We start from the raw sequence: 7243 nt of genomic DNA, 5'->3' as shown, positions 1-7243 counted from the left end.
CCATCCTTAGCTTTGTCGCCGCCATATGGCGAAGAAACAGCAAACTTTGCCCACAACCGCCACTGGGAACGGAACTCTAGTCATTGCAGTAATGTGCACTTGAGGTCCAGGCGTGCTAACCACTGCGTTATCGCGCAACAACAGCGCTTGGCGATGTTTTGGTGCAAGGTTCTGTGTTCCACACGGACACTTAAAGCGGTCGCTCCTGTGCATGTATTTTGGGGGTCGCAACAAGAAATACTGCAGCAGACAAGGATGCCGTTGTGTGCATCGCACAGGTCTTCACAAGATATCTTGTGAAGGTCTTCACAAGACATATCTTTGCAGAAAGTTAAAGAGCAAGCTTCAGCTTAAGCTGAACTCAGGTTTCACTATTCAAGTAAACGTAAAACGCAGAAACGCTTTCACTGGACAACTACTAGACCAATTGGAATACAATTTGCTGCATTCGAGAGAGAAAGTTAAAATCTAGCAACTCAAGAAGAATTTCGACTTACACATCGGAGTTATCACAAAAATTCGCCGAAAGTCAGTACGTTCTAGCAAAATAGCACGACGTTTGCGAATACCTAACTCCTGACTCAAAAACAAATATGGCGGTTCTGTAAAATTCCTCTGTAAGGGCAGCTCAAGCGGGCAAATGTGATATGTAAATTTACAGATTACGTGAAATGGTTACAAAGTTTATACGTGTTTTGCAAAAGGCATATACACAACCTAGTGGCATATATTAGAGTGGTGCACAATGCGTCAGTTTTTTGGGGGCACCGACCAAAGATATCTGTGGACTGTGGGAATAAGAATTCTTTTCTTGTAGCATTTCCCATGGTTTTACTCCTATTTACCATGTCATAGAAGAGCCGCCACCAAGATCTCTTTAAGTACATGTAATTGAAAACGAAAATTGACAAGCAGAAAAGTTGGTGCGGATATGACTTGTCGACGTGAACAAATGAGAATTTTCAGATACCATACCATACAGAGAGGAAGTTGCGGATTGGCCTACGAAATGGAGTGATGGAGCAGAGTTGGAATTCGTGATTCTCGTGGTCCTATTCATTTCGTCAAGTTCATGACGATGTTAAGCAAACATATATAGACAGCGCATGAGTTCTCTACAGAGAGCAACGCTCTTATTGACAGCTTAGAATGTAGAGAGGCTCGTGACTTGTTCCAGAAAATAGGTATTTACCTCCTTCTAATGTGTCTTAGCGATACCGATCTGCTGAACAAGTAATGACGTTTATCTTTACTTGGAAGTTCTTGACGTGCCTGGTGGACAGACTGCGGGAGGCGGCGTATGCTCTCGGTGGAGTCGAGGAATCCAGCCGCTGCTTCGCGTGGTTTATTTCGCTCCTGCTGGCCTGATTAGTATTCGCAATGTTTAGCAGTGTGCTACCAGGTTTCGCCACTTTTCGGCACGTTTAGCTTCAGATACGTTAAAGGCTTGGGCAATGCGATTGCTGGCATGTGTTTTTAAGGCTAGGTCCGCCCCCAGCTAACAACATTCTCCTTCTCCTCGGTTTTGTAACGTTCATGTTTCATCAGTGACACCGGCAGCGCACGGTGTGTGTCAAGCTTTGGCAGACTGCTGCCTCGGTTACAGCGATTGAAGGCAATCTGTTGACGGGACATTACATACCGCAGAGCGCAAAAAGAAGTCAACTGGGCGCCTTTAGCTCATGCTAGAAAATGCCAGTAAAAACCAAAAAAAAAATACTTTATACGAATTACGTCAAATTTTATAGGACAACAGTGCAAAAAAAAATACAGTTTTCAGGAGCCCAGACAAAAAAGCACAAAGGTACGCTTGACGGGGTCTGTACCCCCTTAAAAAAATAAAAAGAAACGTCTTACGACGTTACGTTTCGTAATGTCGTTGATTCAGCCAGAATAAAGTCTTCATTCGTTTAAAGTGCGGAACACTTTAGGGGGCCCGGGCTGTCGGCGTCAAATGTGTCATATGTCATGTCGTCACGCTCAGAAAACACAAGCGCAATACAGGGCCACACCATGCCAATACCAGCGCAAAACCGGGTAAAATTAAACTAACTAGATTCAGAATAATATAAAATACTGGAATACTCATGAATTAATCGAATTGATTAACAGAAATTTGTTAAAATCGCTTCTAACTATCATCAGCAAAGGCTTTGGCTCCATGTGCGTGGCGGTTTCCCACCAGTTCTGCCTTAGCACAGGTATCAAAACTGATGACTGATTGCTAAACGCACAATAAACAATGGATAAAACAAGATAAATACAATGAAAACACAAGGGAAACACCGGCGAAACACTGCTCCGCACTTGCCCAGCTTTCACGTTGTGTGGAACTGCGTTACCGCCGAGTTTAAGATTGCATTTTTCACAAACGGACCACGCGGATGCGCTTACAGCATGCATGAAAGCTTTATTAAACTTAAAATATCAGCCAATGGTGTATAGATCCCGTAGCTTTTATGTTTATTGTTTTTGTTTGTTTGTTTTCTTGCTTGTTTTATGTCTGTCTGTTCCTTTCTTTCTTTCTTTTATTTTGTTTGCTTGTTTCTTTGTTTATTTATTTGTCTGTCTGTCTGTTTGTTTGTTTGTTTGTTTATTCGTTTGTTATTTGTTGTTTGTTCGTTTGTTTGTTTGTTTTTCGTCACACAGCAGTATCATTGTATGGTCTTGTGATTTTGTATAAAGCACTCTAAAAGAAAACTGCAAGGTCACCTTGGGAGAAACGCGGTACATGTTTACGCATACCAAGAATGTTGAACAAAACAACTCGTGTTTCTTTTTTCTTGCAATAGAATGTCAAACGACTAGCGAAGACCCAACGGTGTCGTCTTGCTTTCGTGTCGCGTACTTATCCGTCTTAAATTTTCATTTTAAGTGCTTGTTTTTCCGCCTTTTAGGTTACCATGAGGCGTAGCGGTGCCTTATGGTCTGGAGGTGAGTCCCCTGCACACAACGAAAAAAAAATTAAAAGGGGGGAGAGGGAGATAGAGTTGGGGGGGAGGTGAGGGGGGGGGGGGGAGCTCACTGCGATGGCTCCTTGTTTGCCAGATACCATACAACACTCGTTGCGGCACAAGAAAATCATTAAAAATAAAGAAAGAAATGCATGATAAGAATAACAACAGTTATTCTGCCTGGGCGTGCTATCTGGTCATAGAGAAAGCCCGTGGGTGCTTTGTTAGAAGGCCAGATTCTTCACGTTGATAAACGCGGAGGCTTTCCGTACCTCAAAGCAAGACTTGAGGGTCAGGCACCTCAGTGATGAAAAGCGTGGTTCTGCACTACCGACGCCACTGCTGTCGTTCTGTCAGAGTGAGACATATGTCACCGCTATAAACTTGAACCAAGAGAGAGAGAGGTGATGGAGAGAAAGGTAAGAGAGTTGAACGGTTTAAACGGAGGCGCGTTCAGTTAGCCACCCCGCTACGGGGGGAGGGGAAGAAAACATTGAAGAAACTCCAAGAACTTCCTAATGTCTTTCCGTCAGCCATGCAAGAAATTTTTGCCGCTTGATTTGATGGTGTTTTCCTCTTGCAAGCTCCATTACAGGTGCTTGCAGGCGCACGTAACGGACACCTCTGGAGCACGGCTGTCGATGATTTAGAAGTGCAAAGCCTTTCAACGTTGTACCTTTCTGTGGCGCTCTCCCTTGTATGGTAGTACCTCACAATCAATCGAATATATGTGGATGTCTGTTCGCCAGTTCTTTAAGTGTATGTGAGTAGCAAGCAGGGCGCGATGACAGTAACGGTTGGAGCTTGCACATTCTCGAAATATTTCCGCTCAGGTCATGTTGGATTCTTTTCTCTCTTTTTTTTTTTTTTTTTTGCTTCCTTTTAAAGAAAGAAACGTGCAGGTTCATTGGGGCGCCGAGGACTCTATGGGAAGAGGCAGCAGTCTTATGCTGAATGTGTCAGTAAAGAACGTGCATAGGCATTCGAAAAGCAACGCGCGCTGTCCTCTTGCATTCAATTTTGACCGACGTGATAGCCGCACCAGCAGAACTCACCTGCACACGATCACGAGGACGTGTTCTATCGGCACCGTACGATGTCGGAAGGCCATCTACAGGTCGTATACAACTAACAGTCTTGTAACATTTCAGGGCTCCCAATTGCCGCGGAGTGCTAGTCGTCAACGCAACATTCATCCATGTATACCTTAAAACTGACGCTGTTCAGCGCCAACTGTGAATATTTACAGAGACCTTTCTTTCTTCATTTTGTTTCTTTTCTTCTTCTTTTTTTTCGGGGGTGGGGGGTGCCTTGAGGGTCGGAATTGTCACTTCTCGCGCCATGTTGGCCATAAGCTATAGGCGCGTTGACGGTATCCATAGGGTGCATATTTTTTTATCGTGCACATCCTGACGACATATTCCTTGTAGCAACGTTATTAGCACTTCTCAACCCTTCAATCCTCCCTATGCACAGTGCTGATATATTCGAACGCGAAATATTCCTAAACTACTCCAATGCATTATTTAGTTTCCAGTTTCACCTGCATTTGCATCAGTAGCTTAATTCAGACACGAAAGCCTACAGGGATTACTCAATTCTAACTCACTTCCCCATAAGTACGCGTAATAGGCGTTCGTTGCTTCTCGTTTTTAATCTTTGAGCACTGTATACCTCCACATACCTCAGCACTGTGTAGCAAGTCACACTCATGGTTATATGCCCGATCGCCCCGCCCCCACCTCTTTTACCATGATGATGATGATAAAAATGTATTTATTGAAGGATGGCTCGAAGGCCTATTATGTGGAATAGGAAGGGGAGAGGGAAGGAGAAATTAGAGCCGTCCTAGAAGCTGCGTGTCCTTGGCGAAACCCAAGAGCGAGTCCAGAATGGCCCTGTCGGAATCCGCCAATCCAGTTGCCGGCCTAATCCACTCCTCGTAGGACGACACTTGCACCGCCCTCAGATGGTGGTCCCGCTGCTTATCGTAGCGCTGGCACTCCCAAAACAAAAAATAAAAATAAAATAAAAATAAAATTACCATAAAAAGAAAATTATTCTACTTCGCGTCGATTGTCAGGACAACTTTGTGCCACGACAACGGAACCTACGGCTACTCCCAAAAGGTCCCCCTCATGCAATTTGGTGGTAGTGGTGGTGGTGGGGATGGTCGTGTTGTTGCTAAAGCAGGTGTGAGCCTGGCAGTCATGTGGCGATAGTTGCGCCACGCCTGGCCCCATTAGTTGATAATCGCGTAAAAAACGCGAGAGGGTGACGCGACACCTCTTTTCACACTAAGCGATATCTCTGTCCCCTGCGAAATGCCGCAAAACACCTCGAGAGTCCGCAGCAGTGGTATCTTGTTTTTGTCAATGATCGATTGCGAAAGCGCTCGTTGAAGCGATATATCGGCTATATTGCGACGGCCAGTGGCTCGAAGCAGCATGCGATTGCATAAGTCGCTCACGGTGCGAGTACCCTGCGTAGGTGGGGTCCATATCACAAGTCAGATAAACGCAACCGTCTTGGGAACCGGCTACATTTGATGCTCACAAAGGAGCTGTGATACACACCAAGGTGAAAACAAAATTTAACAGAAATACAGTTTGTTTGTAAAAACTCTGGTGCAAAACATTTGAGCGGTAAGCTGAGAAAAACCCGTGCTTGCTGCGAAGTGTCATCGTCTAAAAATATATCGTCCATCGAACGTGTGCACATGAGGAGAGAGAGGAAAAACACACCACGTGCCGATCTCTCAGCAAAGGACGCTGATCGCATATTGAGTCGACGACAGTATACAGGACGCGTTATAAGAGTACGTAAAAACCCCGCCACTTCAAAAATAGATTCGCACCTTAGTTGTGGCCTGATGCGCTGTGCGGCAGCTAGCCCTGAGATGCAAAGCTTCGGGACGTCGCTGAGTACGCACGCCCCGCACTACCAGCACAACCATGCATCAAATCACGAGACCTGTACGTTTATTTATTTTTTACTTGTATATCTCCCGTAGGCCCACGTGAGCATCATGGTGACGTGCGCCCGCACGCCCGAATCACTACTATATTTCTCCTAAATCTCTCTTCAAAGCGTATTAGCGCAGATATGCAAGTTTTCAATAACGAACAGAAAATTAAAGTAAAGTTAAAGGCAATTATTTTTACGTGAGCAATTACAAAAATGTGCGTGCAGTCAAACCATCGTCCCGGTTGCTTAAAGCGGGGTGCTCTGTAAACCTAGCTCGCTGGCCGTCTGATCCGGGGTGGACGGCCCATGCGATCCGTCAGCAGCTCGTAATAAAGCACCTATATTCGTCAACACACTCAACGTCTGCACATTTATGTCGCTCATAACTGACAGTAGAATTAGTTTTGCCGACGCCGTTGGTAGCGATGAGAAAGCACGTTAACCAGGCGCACCGCTTCGCAGAGACGATTGCTGCGGCGGCTGCGCTGACCGCTTGCGAGTCGAAATCACGCCAACGATTTACTATTTCGCGCAACGTTTTATAACATGCACACCTTTCGACGTCACTTTACTCCAAGAGTTAGTTCGTGTCAGAAGCAAATTAAGCCGATTATTGTGCCGCCATCAGCAGCGAAAGAGGTCAGCGTCTCGACCAGAGGCGTTGACCAGGGAGGAAAAAAAAAAAAAAAAAAAAAAAAAAAAGCACCGGGGCTGAGCAACACCACGGCATGTTGGACTGAGCAGCGAGAAACTTGCTCGCTGGCCTCGCCCCGACGGCAGCGCAAGCTCGTGACGTAGCATTTTCTCGGTTGTTTGCAATCCTTATTTGCTTGATGTCGCGATGTGCTGCACTTTGCGGTTTGCTGCGCGCAATTACATTAATATTGGTTTTAAATATGTTCTTTAATTTGATTTTTAGATGTTTAAATATGTTAATTAAATTTCTGCCAAAACGTAAATACTATATTTTTACACAATTTTGGTCGGTGTCCGGATCTCTTCCTTTTAAGTATCCCGACCAGACGGGCTTCCGTCATACTCTCGACTTCATCAATTATTAAAGTACTGTCTAACCAGTGTAACGTAGTAAAAGTTATCGTTGTTATATCGATATAATGTGCTTTTTTATACCTTGCATCCCAGCGTGTCTGTTCTGCTTAAGAACATGATGTTTGATTGTATCAGTTTGAACGCTTCTACGCTACGTTGCCTCCACTAGTAACCCGAGAGATAGTAAAACATCTTTATTTGGAATCGAAGGGAAGGGGAGTGTGGGAGGAAGCCCTAGAGCAGGGTCCTAGCTAGGATTACTCCGGCCAGCC

The sequence above is a fragment of the Dermacentor silvarum genome, chromosome 4 (assembly GCF_013339745.2).
Source record: "Dermacentor silvarum isolate Dsil-2018 chromosome 4, BIME_Dsil_1.4, whole genome shotgun sequence".
Classification (NCBI taxonomy): Eukaryota; Metazoa; Arthropoda; class Arachnida; order Ixodida; family Ixodidae; genus Dermacentor; species Dermacentor silvarum.
The sequence above is the reverse complement of the archived record's forward strand: the minus strand, read 5'-3'. Positions refer to the sequence as shown.